Source organism: Silene latifolia, chromosome 9 (genome assembly GCF_048544455.1).
Source record: "Silene latifolia isolate original U9 population chromosome 9, ASM4854445v1, whole genome shotgun sequence".
NCBI classification, from domain to species: domain Eukaryota; kingdom Viridiplantae; phylum Streptophyta; class Magnoliopsida; order Caryophyllales; family Caryophyllaceae; genus Silene; species Silene latifolia.
Window position 1 is genome coordinate 44,657,779 of NC_133534.1, and position 21,290 is coordinate 44,679,068.

The following is a 21,290-nucleotide window of genomic DNA, read 5'->3' on the forward strand; positions in this document are numbered from 1 at the left end:
TTTATTTATTTGGGTTTTGATTTATTGGGGTTTTTTAGAGAGGAGAGAAGTGAAATGTGTGAGATGAGAGATAAGTGGGTGAGTGGATGAAAAATATATAGTAAATTAGTGATTAATTATGGTGGATTAGTGTGGGAGAAGAGAGTGTGTAAGATTAGTTACTAAACACCACTTTTGGGGACTCAATCTAGGCCATCCATTTGCTTGATCTAATGGCGACTTATGGACTCAAAAAGATGTAAAGACTCACATGATCCTCTCTCTTTCTCTCTCTCTCTCTCTCTCTCTCTCTCTATATATATATATATATATATATATAAATATATATATTGGATTTGGTGATTTTGGTTCTTATGATGAGTTGTGAGTTGGGGGAATCTCAGCCATTAGATTAAATTAGAGATGAGTGGCCAAGACTAATCTTAGTTGTCATATAAAAGTATTGTTATTTAGTTTATTTTCTCTTTTTTCTAGTGCTACTCTTTTTTTTTTTACTTTAATTTTTTTTATCTCTTTTTTTTACGTCGTGTTATTATGCTTTTTTTTTACAACTTTGATTTCTTTTTTCTCTTATGTTTTTCTCTAATTTTCTCATTATGTTACCTTTTTTTCTTTTTCTTTTTGTACCAAATTTTTTTTTGCTTGAATTTTTTTTCACTCTTATTTTTTTTACCTCGTGTTATTATGCTGTTATTATGCTTTTTTTTAACTTGATTTTTTAACGACTTTGACTGATTTTTTTTTCTCTTTTTTTTTACCACATGTTATTGTGCTGTTATTGTTATTCCGCTGTTATTGTGATGTTATTCTGATGTTACTTTGATTTTTTTTACGACTTTGATTTTTTTTTTCTTTTTTTACCACGTGTTATTGTGCTGTTATTCTACTGTTATTCTGTTGTTATTGTGATGTTATTCCGGTGTCTTGATTTTTTTACTACTTTGATATTTTTTACTACTTTGATTTTTTTTTACTCTTTTTTTTACCTCGTGTTATTGTGATGTTATTCTGGTGTTATTGTGATGTTATTCCGGTGCCACTTTGATTTTTTTTACGACGTTGATTTTTTTTTTAACCACGTGTTATTGTGATGTTATTCTTCTGTTATTCCGATGTTATTGTGATGTTATTCCAAGTGTCACTTTGATTTTTTTTTACTACTTTGATTTTTTTACTCTTTTTTTTACCGCATGTTATTGTGCTGTTATTCTGGTGTTATTGTGATATTATTCCGGTGCCACTTTGATTTTTTTTTACGACTTTGATTTTTTTTCTTTTTTTTTTTACCACATGTTATTGGGCTGCTATTCTACTGTTATTCTGCTGTTATTGTGATGTTATTCCGGTGTCACTTTGATTTTACTACTACTTTGATTTTTTTACTCTTCTTTTTTTCCCGTGTTATTGTGCTGTTATTGTAGTGTTATTGTAGTGTTATTTGTGTGTTATTCCGGTGTCGACTTCCAACAAAAAGACATTTGCAAACCGCAATCTTCATTGACAACATGTTATTGCATAAATAGAACACCCGTGTTTAGTGAATATTGAGCGAAGTGTAAGATTAATTCCAATGTTTGTAAATCTTACTTTCATTCTCAAATAAGGACGTGTAACTTAAATGTGTTGAAGATAATAAATTTTGGTGAAAAAACAAATTGCGATGGAAAGTGGAGTCATACCACCATTCACGACGTGTTCGCTTCAAACTCGGTCTCTCACCAATTGAGGCATCGGCCATCTTAAAGTCGGCCATCTCAAAGTCTACTCTACAGCATATGGATGGCTCGACTTTCTAGTCACCGATCAAGCCCAGCTCACAACCAATTGCCTATTTCGTTGTTGCTCCATCACCACACACCAAGCATCATTGAGTCACCGAAATCGAACAGCTAAGCTGCTGAGAACAGCTACTTGTTTGCTCTTCAAGAACAGCTACTTGAAGCTGCATAAATTATTCATTAAAATTAAAAGATAATCAGTACATAGAATTAATATTCGGAAATTGATTACTTTAATTTCAACCGATTACTTAACAATTAACTTAACACCCTACAATTACTTAGTTCCTAATTCAAAAGCGGACTATTTTTCATGTTTCGTACAGGACTATTTTGAGCTCGTTTTATAGATCGAGTCATCTTATGATTTGTTTTTATGTTAATTCTCTTGTATTTGACAATTTTTTGATCTTTCAACGCCATCATCTATTATCATCATAATATTCCATAATCATCTTCATCATCTATCATCAGCATCATCATCTTTTTTAATTAGAAACCGCCTGGTAGAAACAATTGCCTATCGATCTCGATTATTCTTCATCAATCAAACTCCAAATCTCGATTATTCTTCATTAATACTCGATTTTCCGGCGAAATCTCTGGCGTGAGAGCGATCGGAGGTCGACGAGGGACGGAAGCCGCATAAATTGCCATTGTGAGAACGAGCATTGACTAAAGAATTAAACAATCCAATTTTCCGGCTAATGATATTGCCGGAACACCTCAGGCGACCATAAATATTCTGGATGTTGATTTTGAGGTTTCGGGGATCTTTGAGGAAGTTTGGAGATGTGACGCCATTTTCAGTGTGATACGGAGATTTGAGAAAACAATGGAGGAAGTACGATTGTACCAATGTTTTATGGCTGAGTTTTTATTTGTTTTTTCAGTTAATCTAAGCCGTGTATTTTTCGTAATCTAATGGCCCAGATTTTCTAAATTCACAACTCACCGTAAGAACCAAACTCACGAGATCCCGCCTCTCTCTCTCTATCTCTCTCTCTCTCTCTCTCTCTCTCTCTATATATATATATATATATATAGGGTCGGGGTCAGGTGCGAACTAAAGTACGGTGCGAACCGTACGAACTAACCAAATAAAGCCATTCTCAATCGCGCTCCTTATTTTTCTACCCAACTGATGAAACAATTCAACCCCCTCCCACCATAAACACTCAACCTCCATCACCTCTCACTCATCCATCGCCTCTTTCACCGCCGGCCACCACTTCCACCGCCGCTTCCACCACCCTTCCGCGGAACGGATTTCAGTCTATTATAGAGAAAAAGGTTAGCTTCAATTCTTATTTTAATCTTTGAATTGTTTAGTAATTTGAATCTATTCAATTGTAAAGAATCAAGTAGTTTTATGAGAAAACATAAGATTATAATAAAAAAAAATTGATCTTTAGGTATGAATTCTAATTAAAAATTAGGGTTTATAAAAATTGGTCATATAAGTTACTGATTTTCCGACAACTCCCATGAATTGCAGTTTTTGGCTCTAAATTTTCCGACGCATTTCGATTGAAGTTTGCAAAAAAGTATTTCCGGTTGGTTTTGTGTATCCCATGTATATGTAGAGGTACATACTACTCCCATGTTATACTCGAACAACTAGAGAAGGTAGGGGGTGGATATATGGATATGATGCTGCAGCAAATTCACTATATGGATATGATGCTGCAGCACATCTTACTGAAGAGACTAAAGGCGCTGACAAGAATGGTCCAATCGCAATTCTTTCTAGTTTAGGAATCATTTCCGTTTTTGGATGGGCGTACATCCTGGCGCTCACCTTCAGCATTCAAGTACTGTATGATGCTTTTTCTACTTTGTGAATATTTACAGATATACGAGTATCAGTTTTTTCTAACAATGCAGTATCATTTCTGAAATTATATTCAGGATTTCAACTATCTGTATGATTTGAATAACGAGACAGCAGGATCATTCGTGCCCGCTTAGATACTGTATGATGCTTTTCATGGAAGATATCACAATGCTGCTGGAGCAATTGTATTGCTCTTCATTATTTGGGGATCATTTTTATGCAATCAGGTACCTTTCTTTTAATACTCATAATTGAAGTTTGGCTCTAAAGTATTCCTACTATCGTATCAGTCGTTATTCAACTAGAGAAGGTAGGGGGTGGTTAAGTCACAATGAAGTGTATCTAGCACTTTAAAGGAGTGTATCTAATTTGCCAGAAATGTGTATCTAATAAGGTAAATGAGTGTCTAGCTAGGTAAAGGCATGTATCTACCAATCTAAAAAAGTGTATCTAGCTAGCCAGAGATATGTATCTAACTAGGTAAAGGAGTGTATCTAGCATGGTAAAAAAGAGTGTATCTAGCATGGTAAAAGAGTGTATCTAGCATGGTAAAAGAGTGTATCTAGGAAGATAAATAAGTGTATCTAGCAAGATAAATAAGTGTATTTAGCAAGATAAATAAGTGTATCTAGCAAGGTAAAGACATGTATCTAGCAAAGTAAAGGAGTGTATCTAAGAGGGTAAAGGAGTGTATCTAAGAGGGCATACCCTATGCCCTGCTTTCAACCATTGCTAAATGAATGGTCTGTCATAAGTCATGAGTAATAGGCTAATAGCCATGCCTATTGGCTGACAAGTCAGACCGCCTTTAAAACTTTTTTTGTGCCTGTTCTTTTCATAATATCTTCTTTTCCCTGGGCTATGTGGCGTAGGTGTTGGATGCGCGAGCAGGGTTTTACGAGAATCCTATCGCAACACTGGATTTTGCATCACTATATCAATCTACCATGATGGCATATAATTTGTGCTATTGCACTCTGGTATTTAGTTTTGGCCTTTGGGCATCCTGTATTATTTAGGACATCCTTGTAGAAGTGCTTTAAGACGGAATTTTACTCGTCGGAACCATGTCGTGTTTTAAGCTCAAATAAAGGCGAGTTTCAATGCTGTATTTAAGACGGAATTTTACTCTTATAATGTGCAGCAAAGATGGCAGGACCATGCTTTATGACCGAACGACGACGGGTTCAATGCTTGAATGGTGCTGCGTTTGTGCGTGTAAGAATGTAGCAGCCCAACCTGGTGGTTGTGCGTGGTGGTGTAAGGAGCAGCCACGGCCCTAGCAAGGAGGTTCTCCACGGCCTGGTGGCCAGCATTGGTGTTGCGTGAAGAAGAGAGGCAAGAACAGGCTGCCCATGTACATACCCGATTGGGGTTATATCCCATGCCCGTCGGGGACACCTGCAGCAAAACCTGGTAATAATCTCTATTTTTCCATCTTTTATTCTATTTCTAGAGCCGATTAGTGATCTGTTCATTTCAGGTCGTGAATGAGATCATGGAGATAAATTGACGATTTGCTTATTCTCTCTTGTGATGAAGATCAAGCTTATTGCATCCCTTTCACCCGAAAAGGTTAGTCTTCAATCTTTCTTCCTATTAAATACCTAAAGAAATCGGGAACTTTTTTTAAAATTCCATTTGATTTTCATGTGCTTTATTTATGTAACTTACTAATATAATAAACAATGCTTTATTTATGTAAGATTTGATGTAATGTGGTAAGTTCTGATATAAGTAATTACAGGTACAACAGCTTATGACCCTGAGCTGCTTCTGAATGGAATTGTTATTCAGAAACTTGAGTTTGCAAAGTAAGTTTTAAGCCGTATCAAAGATGCATCATTGCAATTTTTTAAGTCATAACATCATTCCATTCTATCACACGTCCACAACGATTATCCTTCCGCAATCTTAAACAACTCACTTATCGCATGAATTTTTTCCTAACTGGTATCAGTAAGACAATAGGCATGTCATTTGCATGCTTTTGAGTTCTAAGAATAAGTTTTAGGTTAAATTTTTATTTCAAAATCTTAAAGCTCACCTGAAAATTTTACAAACACGGGTTATCTATTTCGACACTTTAGTCTGGGTTAAAAGCATGACATTCTTTTTGCAGTAATAATTGTCTAACATTGCAACACACAGTGTATGCTTTTGTTTTCAGAAGATCAAATATTCCTTCATTTAAAATGTATAATTGTGTTAACCATCTCCATTTGATAAGCCTTTTGTTCTTATGTTAATTAATTGAGAAAATTTCAATCATTTGGCGCCGCATCCTTGTGCAGGCATAGACTCTTCAATGGTCAAGTAGAAGGATAGTATCATCCTACAGAGACAAAGGTCCAAGTGCAGATGTTTTTTTGGGGTGTGATTTTTCCAGATCACTATCATTTTGGCATCAAGTTGCGAAGATTCTCCATGTAAAATATGTTGTCGCAATTCAGTGATTGCTGTAAAGTTACATTATGTGTCTCAATTTGGTGATTTCCGGCATGAAGTAAAAGCCAAAGGAATAGTACCCGTTAGGGTGCCCAAGTCTGCTAAGATATCCATTCGAACCTCCTCCATGGAATTTCCCTATTTTCATGTCTAACTCAGAAAATGTGCGAGGTAATTTTGCAGTTTGCATGCCAAAAGGAAGAATGGTGGATAAAGTAGACTTCACCAGAGTAACTCTTTCTGTAAGTGAAAGATTCTTCAAAGATTTTGTACCCGTATGTTGTACGGGTTATAATATTGACCCGCCTCTAATTGTATCTTCGCTAATAGCGATGGTAGTTCATGTTAGGGCACATGTTGTTTAGTGTTTGAAAGAAGCAAAAGTGTATGTGTATTGGGCAAGTTAGCGAGCTTATTGTATATGCACACTCCATTTACGTACAATTGTACAAGGCCTTAGTTCATTCAATTTTGCTTTGTTTAACTTAGCTATTAAGACATAATTTTCTATGCGGCACAATTATTGTGTTGATAGACAATGGATTGATTGCATTATATTTGGGTTGCTTACACATTAATGATTAAGTTCTTTCGTTCATTATTGTGTTGAGAAATAATGGATTGATTGCATTATATTTGGGTTGTAAAAACATAACTTCTCAATTGCGACGATACAATTAGAGGCGGGTCAATATTATAACCCGTACAACGTACGGGCACAAAATCTAGTGTTTTATTATAAGCAATGATTTTGTAGGTGAGTCAAATGTATCTAGCAAGGTACATGAGTGTATTTAGCAAAATAAAGGAGTGTATCTAGTTTTATAAAAGAGTGTATCTAGCTTGCCTAAGATGCGTATCTAGCAAGGTACATGAGTGTATTTAGCAAAGTAAAGAAGCGTATCTAGTTTTGATAAAGGAGTGTAACTAGCTTGCCTAAGATGCGTATCTAACAAGGTAAAGAAGAAGTGTATCTAGTAAGGTAAAGGACTGTATCTAGCTTGGCAAAGTTGTGTATCTAGCAAGGTAAAAGAGTGTATCTAGCTTGTCAAATGAGTGTATCTATCAAGGTAAAAAAGTGTATCTAGCTTGTCAAAGATGTGTATCTAACAAGGTAAATGAGTGTATCCAGCATCAAAGGAGTGTATCTACAAGGCAAAAAGAATTAAAACAAAATACTAATAAAGTGAAACAAAATACAAAATACAAAGATAGGACGAGTCAATAGGACCGTCATATATTCATAGAGACAAGTCACTCTTTTGAATTAATAATAAATAGGACCGTCATATATAGCATAGGACGAGTCAATAAGAGATTAGCCCAATATCATAATCATAATCAGAATTAAAACAAAATACAAGAGCCCTCTGGCTATTTGATTGAATTAGCCCATTTATTCAACTACTGATTGTTTCCATCATCCTAATAAAGTGAAACAAAATACAAAATACAGCTGATGATGGTCTAGTCCTCACTGATCCCCAAGGAACCAACTCAACTTTTGGAACACTACAGATCAGTTTTTGAGTGGCGTCAGTAGTAATGCTGCAGTATGGCAAACCTTTGATCATCCAACAGACAAACACCTTGCTGCCGACGCAGGTCTTGGAAGCGGGAGGAGAAGTGGATTGTTGCGTATCAGACGTTAATTTCATAAAAAGGAGGTTTCAGCTCCGCTTTCTTCAGGATGGAAACCTTGTTCTGAATACCAGGGATGAAGCGACTGGTTATTATCAGAGAGTAACACTGAATTTCGATAACCTATGTACGAGGATAGAATCATAAGGAGGTGATTTAGACAGCGGAGCATGTGGGTATAACAGCATTTGCAGTATCAGGAATAGAACATTGCCTTTTGTTATTCAGGGGTGTAAAATGTCCTGTTGCAAAATTTTATATACCAGTTGCAAAAAGGCCTATAAAAAGATTAATTTTACATCTAATGTTTGAGTTTGTAACAATCAAAATTGAATGATAGTAAAGCAGCAATTGGATCATAAATTAAAGACAGGATGCAACATTCAACAAAAAGACTGTACAGTTGGGAACAACATTAGAGAATAATTAAAAACATCAGTAGATTTGATATTGATAATATTCAGGAACACTACAATACACAGGATTCATTTGTACATGACGTTTTGCAGGAAGGTAATACCCAAAAGACCTGTAATAATCCCAATTGCGATTGAGCTTAATCCGACTTTATCTATCCTGGTAATTACAAGTTATACATCCCTTGTAATTCGTTAACTCGTTGTTTACTAGTTTGCCATACTTTTACTAGTTTACCAGCCCCATCTTTGCCCTACGAAAAACCACTACACCTCACTATCTTTGCCCTGCGTCTAGTGTTGACGTCGTTGGGAAACCCGTAGATTTGGTAACCCACGAAATGGAGCAACGATAGTCGATAAGGGAAGAGAAGAAGCGGTAGTAATTGACACAAGATCCTGATTTGTGTATTACTACCCATATTCTATCTCCGATACACATGTATCGATTTGTGTATCTGCTAGTAATACCATATGTATCCGGGGTGGTAATTTGTGTATCCAACATTTCGACCCTCAACCATGAGCCCACCGCCGCCGCCAACAGTGACATCACCGATCCATCTCAGACGAATACTCCGGCAAGCCTAGTCAACTATGGTGAAGATTGTAACATCACTGTGATCACTAATAAACTGTCGACCCAATATTAGCACCGGAACATCAGAGCTACTATTTTATTTCCGTCGACCCAAACACAAACACAAGCACACCACTCGACCCCAAGCACCGTCACAACCAGCCACCAGATCCGCCAATTCGACCCTAACCACTCCTTACCACCCGAAAACACATCATCATCGTCGTTCTCCGTTCGCCAATCCCAGCGGACTCATAATTGGCTGATGAAGACATTTCCTGAGTATAAACATTCTGATTAAGCCACAATTAAAACTTTTTTTCTCGAATATCTACGTTGTTTTCAGTAGATTTTTAATTAAAAATCGTATTTTTTTAGGATTTAAAATAACCAACTCGTTGGAGAACGGAGATGCGCTGACTAATCGACAAATGGACGGTGATAGATTGATGGAGTAAGTTGTCGGAGAAAGGAAATGGTGGCGGGAGCACAAGCGATGCGCAAGTGATACCACGAAGAGAAATAAGACAATAATGGAGAAGAAAAAAAAGCAGAGTCGTTGGCGTCAGGGCTAGAATACCCGTCGTCGGTGTTCAGTCGAGTTGGCCGGCGTCAAAGGGTGTGGTTGTGGGAGGTGGAGGAAGGGTAGTGGGTGGAGATGACAGAGAATGGGTTATGGGCTGAATGTCGGGGGTTGTGTTTGTGTGAGTGAGAGATCTCTCAATCGTGGTCGTTGATTAATTGTATCTAATGGTATATGTTTGGTTCGTAAGTTCGCACCGAACTTTAGGTTCGCACATGATCCTATTTCTATATATATATATATATATATAGAGTGGTTCTTCTAAGGTCCTTACATCCATTGAGTCCCTAAGTCCTTATAAGGGCCTTTGGATGGAAGGGATGGAGGGATGAGATTTCATCTTGATGGAGGGCCATAAATCTCCCTCACTAATCTCCCTCACTAATCTTGTACAACTCCATCCTAATTTGTATAACTCCATCCTCATTCTAATTCTCCCAACTCACTCACTCATTATTCACTCTCTTACACTTCTCTCATCCTTCTTTCTCTCTCATTTTTCCTCTCATTCTCTCAAAACAAAACAAAAAACCCAAATAAAACACAAACTAAAAAAAAACCAAAACACAAACAAAAAACCAATAAAATAAACCTCTCATCTCCCACCACCACCCTCACCCGACAAAACCACCCACCTCCTCCCCGACCTCTTTCCACTACACCACCACACTACGCCCACCACCGTCATCCTCCCCCCATAAACGCCTCCCACCACGCACCACCAACAACAACAACAACCCGCCAACAACACCACCACCATCTACATCTCCCGACAACCATCCTCCTGCCGCCCCTCTCCTGACCTCCCACCACCATCTACATCTCCTTCTTCCCTCCCCTGACACACCACCTCACGAGTACCCTCCTTACCCGCCGGTGACCCAGATCCCGACTCCACCACCAACATTTTTCACCTCCTTTCTCCTCCAACCACCACCATAACCCGCACCACCACCGCATCACCACACCGCACCACCACTGCCTCGCACCACCTCTTCCTCCCGTGCTTCCTTCCTCCCCTTTTCCTCTTCCTTTCTCTTTTTTTTTTTCAATCCATCGTTCTCCTTTCAGTTTCTGTTTCTTTGGTTTTTTGTTTTTTTTTTGTTTTTTTTTATGGGTTTTGTTTTATATGGGTTTGTTTTATTTTGTATGGGTTTTTGTATGGGTTTTGTTTTATTTTCATTGTCCATTTTTTTAATTTTTCAGATTTACTTTATTTTGTTTTTTGGTTTTTGTTATTTTGTTTTTTTTTTGTGTTTTTGTCATATTTACTTTATTTTGTTATTGTTATTTGGTTTTTAATTTTTGTTGGTTGTTAATTTTTTGTTGGTTATACACTTAAAACATTAAAGTTATACTATTTATGACTAAAGTTATACATTTGGTGTTGTTTTTTTTAGATCTATTGGTTTTTTTGTGTTTTTGTCATATTTACTTTATTTTGTTATTGTTATTTGGTTTTATTTGGTTGTTATTTTTTTATTTGGTTGTTATTGTTATTTGATTTTTTGGACTAAAGTTATACATCTTGTCTATTAAAGTTATACACTGCGTGCAATAGAGTTATACACACAATATTTAAATTTGGTTTTTTTTTATTGTTATTTGGTTTATTTCAGATTTCGGGTTGGGTTGGGTTGTTGGTTTTTTGGTTTTATTATTGTTATTTGGTTTTTTGTTTTTGTTATTATGAGTTTTTTTGGTTTTTGTTATTATTTAATTTTTTTTCAGATTTAATATTTGTTGATTAATTACGATTTTTCATATTTATTTGGTTTTTATAAAAGTTATACTATTTACGACTAAAGTTATACACTTAAAACATTAAAGTTATACACTGGGTGCATTAAAGTTATACATCTTGTCTATTAAAGTTATACACTGCGTGCATTAAAGTTATACAATTTTGGACTAAAGTTATACAATTTTGGACTGAAGTTGTACTCTTATGGAATAAAGTTATACAATTTTGGACTAAAATTACACAAATTTGGACTGAAGTTATACAAATAAGGACTAAAGTTATACAAATAAGGATTAAAGTTATACAAAAAATTGGACTAAAGTTATACAAAAATGGACTAAAGTTATACAAAAATGAACCAAAGTTATACAAAAATAGACCAAAGTTATACAAAAAAAGACTAAAGTTATACAAAAATTGGACTAAAGTTATACAAAAATGGACTAAACTTATACAAACATGAGCCAAAGTTATACAAAAAAAGACTAAAGTTATACAAAAATTGGACTAAAGTCATACAACAATGGACTAAAGTTAAACAAAAATAGACCAAAGTTATACAAAAATGAACCAAAGTTATACAAAAATAGACCAGAGTTATACAAAAATGCACCAAAGTTATACAAAAAATGGACTAAAGTTATACAAAAAATTGGACTAAAGTTATACGAAAATGAACCAAAGTTATACAAAAATGAACCAAAGTTATACAAAAATGAACCAAAGTTATACAAAAATGGACTAACTTTAGTTCATTTTTGTATAACTTTTGTTCATTTTTGTATAACTTTAGTCCAATTTTTGTATAACTTTAGTCCAATTTTTTGTATAACTTTGCTGCATTTTTGTATAACTCTGGTCTTTTTTTGTATAACTTTGGTCTATTTTTGTATAACTTTGGTTTATGTTTGTATAACTTTAGTCCATTTTTTTATAACTTTGGTTCATTTTTGTATAACTTTGGTCCATTTTTGTATAACTTTAGTCCTTATTTGTATAACTTTAGCCCATATTTGTATAACTTTAATCTATATTTGTATAACTTTAGTCTATTTCTGTATAACTTTGGTTCATTTTTGTATAACTTTGGTTCATTTTTGTATAACTTTAGTCCATATTTGTATAACTTTTGTCCATTTTTGTATAACTTTAGTCCATTCTTTGTATAACTTTAGTCAATTTTTGTATAACTTCATACTTTTTTTGTATAACTTTAGTCCATTTTTGTATAACTTTAGTCAATTATAAGATTAAAATCAACAAATTATAAAAAATTTTATATGGCTAAGATTAAAACAACAAATTTTATGAAAAATAATTTAGTAGATCTTAGATGAAAAAAAAGTATCTCATAAAAAAAAACGAGATTTAAAACCCGAAATCTTAAAAAAAAGTATAACAAAAAGAGATTTGAGAAAATGAATAAAAAAGGAGAAGTAACAAAATAAAAGAAAATAAAAGACAACAACAAAAAATGAATGGAAAAAAAAACTCAAAACATGAAAATAAACACCAAACGAAAAAAAAAAAAAAAAAAAAAAAAAAAAAAAAAAAAAAAAAAAAAAAAAAAAAAAAAAAAAGGTGGCGGCGGTGTGGTGGCGGCGGTGGTGGGTGGTGAGTTGGTGTCGGGTGGGATAGTGGTGGGTGGTGGTGAATGAGGAAGAGAAGAATGAATGATTTATTTGGGTTTTTTGATTTAATTGGAGTTTTTGGGTTTTTTGATTTAATTGGATTTTTTGGGTTTTATTTATTTATTTGGGTTTTGGGTTTTTTATTTATTTGGATTTTTTGGGTTTTTATTTTTTTGGGTTTTAGAGAGAAGATGAGTTGTGTGATATGTGAGAGAAGTGGATGAGAGGAAAAGAAGTTATAGTGAATTAGTGATTAATTAGAAGGATTAGTGAAGGAGGAGAGAATGAGTGATATTAGTCCATAAACACACTTTTGGAGGTTGATCTTGGCCATCCATCTCCCTCCATCCAATGGCTCACAATAGGACTTATGGACTTAATATATCTAAGGACCTTAGTTGATCTCTTCTCTCTCTCTCTCTCTCTCTCTCTATATATATATATATATATATATATATATATAGAGAGAGAGAGAGAGGCGGGATCCGGTGAGTCCACCTATATTTGAGTCCATGAGTCCATCCACAATATCACGCATAAGGCAAAAGAATATCACGCTGAATATTGACAGAAAAATGGCGCTTAAACTTCTAAAACAAAACAAAACCGTTCACTTTTTTTAAAACTGATTCTCTCTCTAAAAATCACACAAAAACAAATACTCCCTCAAAAATCTCACTAAAAATCCGCAAAAATCTAAAAATTCAAAGACGATATCAACTTGATATCAATAATATAGATTCAGTCGTTCAATCCTTTGCATAATATCAGTTGAATTTCGAAATTAGGTTGAAAAATCGTCGAGGTACGCTCTAATCAATTTCTATTATATTTTTGCGATTTTTGTTCATCTTTTCCAGTTTTAATTTGATTATACATATTGATTTTGTTCTTAATTACTGCAAATTGAGTTCAATTATATGATAAAAATAGCATTTAAGCACTAATTTTCGACTTGTTAATGAGTTTAAATGCTTACTTTCAAGTTGTTGTTGTATATTTATACAATGTCTTAGTTGTTAATGAGCTTAAACAGTATTCCATCGATAACATGGATACATTGAACAAAAAACTATGATCGATTGTAGTTGTAGATGATTATTAGTTGTTTTGTTTGTTTCAATCGCGAAAAATAGGGTTAGCTATTGTTCAATGTGAAATTTAGTGTTAACCAAGAATTTGGACTTGTTAATGAGGAATGTCTCATTTTTCGTTGATACTATTAAGAGTAGGTAGTGATACTATTTAAATTTGATAGTTGTAGATGATTATTAGTTGTTTTGTTTGTTTCAATTGCGAAAAATAGGAATGTCTCGTTTTCTGTTGATACTATTAAGAGTAGGTAGTGATACTATTAAGAGTAGGTAGTGATACTATTGTTCAATGTGAAATCTAGTGTTAACCAGTAAATTTGGACTTGTTAATGAGGAAAGTCTCGTTCTCTGTTGATACTATTAAGTGTGATACTATTAAGAGTAGGTAGTGATACTATTTAATTTTGATAGTTTAGGTCAATTGAGAAACATTTCTTTAACCAAAGGATGATCTTGTCATGACATGATGAGGTGTGACATCGTTAAGAATTGGTAGTGATACTATCTCGTAACTTGATATTGTTGTTTATATGATCTAATACTATTAAGCACAGAATGTGATACTAATAAAATTTTAAATGCAGATTGTTACTAGCAAGAAAATGGAACTGGCAGTTACAGATGAACATCACATAACCATTAGCGAAAAGAGGCCAATAGCAGCAATTCATAATGTTGAAGAAACAACATTAAAGCAGTATAAGCGTAGGAAAACAAAGAATAACAAAGAAAACAATACTATGGAGCTGGTAGAACAAAAAACGAACAAAGAAGTCGCAATTCAAGAAGTTGAGAAGCCTAAACTACACAAAAAGAAGGGAACAGAATTTCAGACTAAGTGTAGGCCAAAAAAGTTGGTTGAGTTGATTAAGAACTTAAATGAAGAACAACAGAACGTTGTAAGGGATATTGGATTTGGAGGTTTGTTAAAGTTAAAGGTAACTCAACTACCACATGGAATCCTGAATCGGGTCTTGAAAGCATATGACTGTTCTAGCAATATGTTTAGAACAAAAAAGTTGGATTTTCTGCTTTCAAAGCATGATGTCCATGACATGTTTCTACTACCTAGGACAGGTGATAAAGTAACCACCACAAAAAGGGGGAATGCCACTACTCTGATTGACACCAAAATGAAAAATGATTGGAGGATGAAGTTTGGTGTGAAAGGTACTTCTGCTCCAATTAATGTGAAGAATGTGCATGATAGATTGATGGCGTGTACTGAGACTGGTGATGAGTTTAAGAGAATGTTTGTTATGTATAGCATGTCCATTTTCCTAGCGCCAAATACAAATAAAACCCTAGATTTAAAACTTGTTAAGTCTGTTGCGGATGTGAATAAAATTAGAGACTATGATTGGTGTGATTATGTCTTTGAAGAGATGACTGCAAGTATTAAGGGATGGAAAGAAAAAAAGAAGTCGAATATCACCGGTTGCCTACTAGTGATTATGCTAGCCTACTTCCATAGGTTCAATTTTAAGGGCAACGCTATGAAATACACTCTACCGCTAATCCAACATTGGGATGATCAGAGTCTGGCATCAAGAGTTGAAGATGATAAACAAACAGCAATATTGGGGAATGCACCAATTTCGAAAATTGAGTACCCAATCTGTTTATCACATCAAGGTCAGGAGACAATACAACATTCCTATGTATATTTATGATTATGTACTCAAGCTGTTACAGTATGTTTCTTTGAGTCTTTGATGAATATAAAATTTCAGTTGCTAACAAGAGATGATTAATTTTTCAGAAGAACCGGAGATGAGACTTACACAAACCCGTGAGAAAGATGATGATGAAGCTGAACCTGAAGCAAAAGAGGGCTACATCATGATTAAGCTGCCTAAAGGAGTTGAAACTGATAAAGAAATCAAAGCAAGAGCAATGGATGTAAGTACTAATGTCTTTTTGTTGTCCTTACAGTTACATCTATTCCCTTTCTTCTTACTTTGATATTGTTTTGAACACATTGTGATACTTTTGTTTACCCAAGTTGATATTGTTTTACCATAATCTAAAAACTGCCAGGGAGACTAAATTTTGTTAATGATAATGATATTTTATCAAACTGTGATATTGTTCATTACGAACTGTGATATTTATGGTGGTTATTTGTGATATTTTTTCATAAATATCACAAATAGCAACCAATTGTAATGCTTATGATATTGATTCACAGTAAGACAAATAGAGTGATATTGTGTCACATAAAGTGTGATATTGTTTTAAGGAGCCACTGAATTTGAATTCAGATATGGTGAGACATTTCTACTTTTATCATTGATATTGTTATGTGTTATGTATGATATTGTTAGCATTTACTATTGATATTGTTCTTAAAAACAATTCTTAAATTCAACTGTGATATTGTGCATACTATTGTCTGATATTGTTACTTCTTAATTGTGATATTGTCTCCCAAAAAATGAAAATGAATCACTTTTTTTCCCTAACATCTACAAGCAAGTGTTATGTTGTGATATTATTAAAGAATAATGGTGATATTTTTTCAATAAATTATGATATTGCTGTGATTAAATATTTAATACTCTTGTTTAATATTTTTATTATGTCATTTGGCAGAGTGCTCATGAAGCTTATCTGCGTATAAAGAGGGACAACGAGTTGTTCTTTTCAAGATTTGTACATAACATGAAGAAGTTCATCAAAACGAAACCCAGCAATTCAATAGATGAAAGAACTACTTCTACCCAAACTGCTGCCACAAAAGATCGTAGTAAAGATGTTGAAACGAAAAAGAAGCTGCTTGAAGAAAACAACGATAATTGTGATACATCAGAGAAGCAAGAACAAGATACTCCCAATACACAAACTTTGCCTTTCATGAAAGATATTGGATATCATGCCTTTATGGATGGGTTGATAGCAAGGTCTTATGAAAGGGCGAAAGCTAGAGAAGGGCTTCCCTCGTTTGATGTACTAACTGACATGTTAAAAATTCAGTACGCGGAATTGAACAAAAAATATGGAGGATGTACAGATGAAGATCTTCAAATCAGCAGTGATCACGAGGAAGAAGGTGAAGAAATTATTGATATTACAAACTTGAATAGTGCTGATGATGAAAAAAAAGATGATGAGGATTATGATATGTATTCAAATTTGAATGACATAGTAGACAATATTGTTTTCGGAGGAGGACGGGCTAGTGAGGATATGAATCGTGTTACAACTCCTAGAGCCAAAGCACGGAAAACAGATAATGAAACCATTAATGAAGAGACAAATGTGTTGACTCGGTTGAATGAAAACGTTAATTTGGAAACAAATGAAGGTTTGGGAGTTATGAAGACAGTCCAAGAGGCACACAATGAGGTGGGTAATAATGGTTCAACAAATCAGGAGGACATTGATAGAGAGGCTGGAAAAAAAACGAGAATGTTGAAGATGAGGTTATCAATAAGGAGGTAGAGATTGCTACAGGGGAAAAAGCAGAGAAGGAGAAGGACAAACAGGTTACAAATGTTGTGACTCAATTGGAGGAGGTTCTTCCAAATGTTGATTTTGGAGTAACACAGCCTGTTGAAGACAAAACAAAAGAAGACGTTCATCATGATACAACATATCAGCATTGTGTTGAAAAAGAGGCCGAGAAAGAGAAGGCCAATGAGGTTCAAGAAGTGGCGACTCAATTGGACGAGCCGTTAATCGTTCAATTCGGGGAAGGGAGTTGAAAAAGATGTTGTGATTGATAAGGAGCCTGTTAAAACAGTTGTTGTGGTTGATAAAATGAATGAGGATAGTAATGTGGTGACTAAATTAAAGGAAGTTGTAACAAATCTTTGGTTTAGATGCAGCAGGGAAGGAAGTATCATTGAATATTTGTTGCACTCGGCCACGTGACAGTACCGCTTCACCGATATGGTACCTCACAATTTGGGTGTACTTTTCAATGTGGTTTGCCAGTCAAAGATGATATCCTTGTATCGAATCGATGTTGAAGCGCAATTTATTTGAACTGTCTTGAAGAATCGGAAGGACGTCATGGATTATTGCTTCCTTACGGACCATACATTCAGCAATTTGTAAGTCACTCTTTAAACAATTTTTTAAATGTAAGACATGACTTAATTTGCACCATATTAGTACTTTAAAAAAATAACTAATATGCTAATATTTTTGCTAAATAGAATAGAGAAATTGTCTGCAACTTTGGAACTTTCCATTGTATACAAAGGGAAGATATTGAGTCCTTGTTGCCTAACACGAAGATAGAAGCAGTGGTAATTGAAGGATGGGCAATATTGCTCAATGAGTTCCAAATTGCTCAAAAGGGAAACGACAAATTGACAAGAATTTTCTATGGCATTGCCCACTCGGTATGGAAACACACACACATTTATCATCTTTTAAATTAGGTATTGTAGAATGTGTTTTATGGAGACTAATAAGATACCCTTATGAACAACAGGGTGATATAGAAAAAATCTTAAAATTCGATGAAGATAACATTGATGAATTGGCAAAACTTAAGCAAACAGTATATGACACATAGGACATGTGGTCAGCTTTTTTTAAGGAGCCGCTGAATTTGAATTCAGATATGGTGAGACTTTCTACTTTTATCAGTGATATTGTTATGTATTATGTATGATATTGTTAGCAGTTACTAATGATATTGTTCTTAAAAACAATTCTTAAATTCAACTGTGATATTGTGCATACTATTGTGTGATATTGTTACTTCTTAATTGTGATATTGTCTCCCAAAAATGAAAATGAATCACTTTTTTTTTCACTAATATTTGACAGTGTGATATTATTATGTACAATGGTTGACATTGTTTTATAGCTTCTTAAAAATAACAACAATCGATAGGGATGTAAAAGTCTGTTAACATTGATATTGTTTTGGTACAGACTTTGATATTGTTGGGTACACTGGTTGATATTATTTTACAACATACAAAAAAACTTCAGAGGGACAAAAAATATTATTAAGAATGATATTGTCTAGTATGTACTGTGATATTTTTATTCAGATTTTTGTTAAATTGTTTCCTAATATTATTTTCATCTAAAGGTGTTCATACCTTTGGTCTACGAAGAGCACTACGTCTGTATCTGTGTTGATTTGAAGAGGCAGAAAATGTTCTATTTGGACAACAGAGAGTATGATGAATTCCAAGACGAGGAGCACGTACACATGGCTCATATGGCTGTAAGTACAATATTGAAAACAAAGAACTAATGGTATAATGGTTTTGTTCGATAAGCTTGAAATTGAAAAGTTGTTTACATTAATCATATACAGGCGACTCTTTATGGTGACTACCTCAACACGAAAGGTATTGAAAGTGGGCTAAAGGTGAAGGACTACGAAATGAATAATGTGAAGTTTCATTGGCAATCGAAAGAGTTGAACCTGGACTGTGGACTATTCATGATGTTTCACATGATGTTCTTTGTTGGTGAGCCTTTCGATTGTGAACTAAGCGATGCAAACATGAGACAGTTATACAGGGGAGAGGTGGCAGCAACGCTCGTATTGAGTGATTTGAATAAAGATATGAGTCAGTGTCCGGAAGAGAGTTACGACCTTTACGCCACAAAAGGTATCTTTGTTAACTAAGTTCTTTGGCAAAAAGACAAAGAGGAAAAAACAAAGCAAGAGAGAAAAAGGTGGGAAAAACAAGGTTCAGACCCCGCTATCAAAGATAAAAGGTTATATTTTTAAACACTGACTTCTACATTGAAATTTTTTTTTATTATTATAAATACAAAATATATATTAAATACTGTAATATTAAACGTTTCTAGCTACGGGAGAAGATGGTTACGCCGATTGTCGTTGGTAGCGGTAAAAGGGGGAAATCCGATGGCCTTGGATGCACGTTGAATTGTGGTGTGGCTGATCCTAAATTTGAGTTCGTCTCAAGATTTATGAAGTTAAACAAGTCGCTGTGTGCAAACATGTTGACTACGAGGAAAGAAGTGATTGACTACTGCCTATTGGAGGACCCCGCTATCAAAAATAAAAGGTACTTCAAAACATATATTTTTTCGCAACTTTTTTTATTAATGGTCGATAATATTTGCAATGATATCTAAGTTTGACAAAAGAATTACAAAAGGTGATATTGTTGCTAGTGTCATGTGATATTGTACGTTAATGGGTTTGATATTGTTTTAGAGTAGAAAGCGGTATAAAAGCATGATATTGTATATAATCAAGTGTCACATAAAAGAAAGATGTTGTTTCGATTTTTGTTCACTTATTTTTGATATTGTTGTGGTACATAGTGTGATATTGTTACATACACAGTATGATATTGTTAAATTGATTCTGAAAAATAAGTAGGGCTTTTAAATTTATAAATGTTGCCAGTGACATGTGATATTTTTTTTAAATGATTGTGATATTGTTTTAAATTAGACACCTTTTAAATAAGTGATATTTTCTAGTATTGGGGTGATATTGTCTACAATCAAGTATGATGTTCGATAGTGGTTGAGAAGGGCACGATATTATTTAGCGTGGACTGTGATATTATTTAGTGTGGACTGTGATATTTTTATCAAGATCACCTTTTAAATATGTGATATTGTTTAATTTTGATATTGGTTATCAATGTCACGATTAATCGACAATTTTTGAACATTGGTGTTAATGTTTTGAGCAAAGTGAGGTTGTTGCCAAGTTCGGTGATGATCAATACCTTGCAAGACAGGATATATTGTCGTTGCTTCCAACTGTACATGTCAACAACAATGTGATTGAATGTTGGTCACTAATTCTGAATCACATTGAGCACACAGAATCCTGTGAAACAAGTTTATTGTTTTTTGGAATTCGACACATGGTAAGCTGACATTCTGTTTTGATTTATAAATATTCACGCTTTGATTAAAAATATCACTTATTTAAAAGGTGATATTGTTGGGGTACATAGTGTGATATTATTGCATACACAAATTGATATTGTTTAATTGATCTTTGAAATTAGATAGGGATTTAAAATTGATAAATGTTGGCGACAAGTGATATTGTTTTTAAATGATTGTGATATTGTTTCAAAGTACACACCTTTTAAATAAGTGATATTTTTTAGTATTGGGATGATATTGTCTACAATCAAGTATAATGTTCTGATATTCGTTCACATCCTTACTGATATTATTTACCATGGACTGTGATATTTTTTTAGTATGCACTGTGATATTGTTTATCAAGGTCACACTTCAGGAACTGTGATATAGCAAACGTAAAAGTGATATTATTTATACATATTCACGTTTTGATTAGAATGTAGTAAATCTTAAATGTAAAAGATTTCTTAACTTATATATATACATATATATACACTACAGGAATCAATAGTAGATGTTACTAAAGGCAAAGAAGCGAAGAGGGAAAAGATATTCGAAGAATGGGACAAATTCATAAGAAGAAACACAGTTCCATGTAACATGGAAGCAGATTTGGTTTTTATTCCAATGGTGTTGCAAGAACACTACTTCTGTGTTTGTGTAAATTTCAAAACCGAGACGATTGAAGTGTTAGA

General features: G+C 34.1%; 1 long non-coding RNA gene across 1 annotated transcript; it reads left to right on the forward strand.

The window, feature by feature from the left end:
- Positions 1–2,878: 2,878 nt before the first annotated feature.
- On the forward strand, positions 2,879–4,840 carry LOC141602644 (uncharacterized). Its single transcript, XR_012524579.1, has 4 exons — positions 2,879–3,071; positions 3,277–3,592; positions 3,690–3,842; positions 4,488–4,840. It is a non-coding gene; the product is annotated as an uncharacterized LOC141602644 (long non-coding RNA).
- The last annotated feature ends 16,450 nt before the right edge of the window (positions 4,841–21,290 follow it).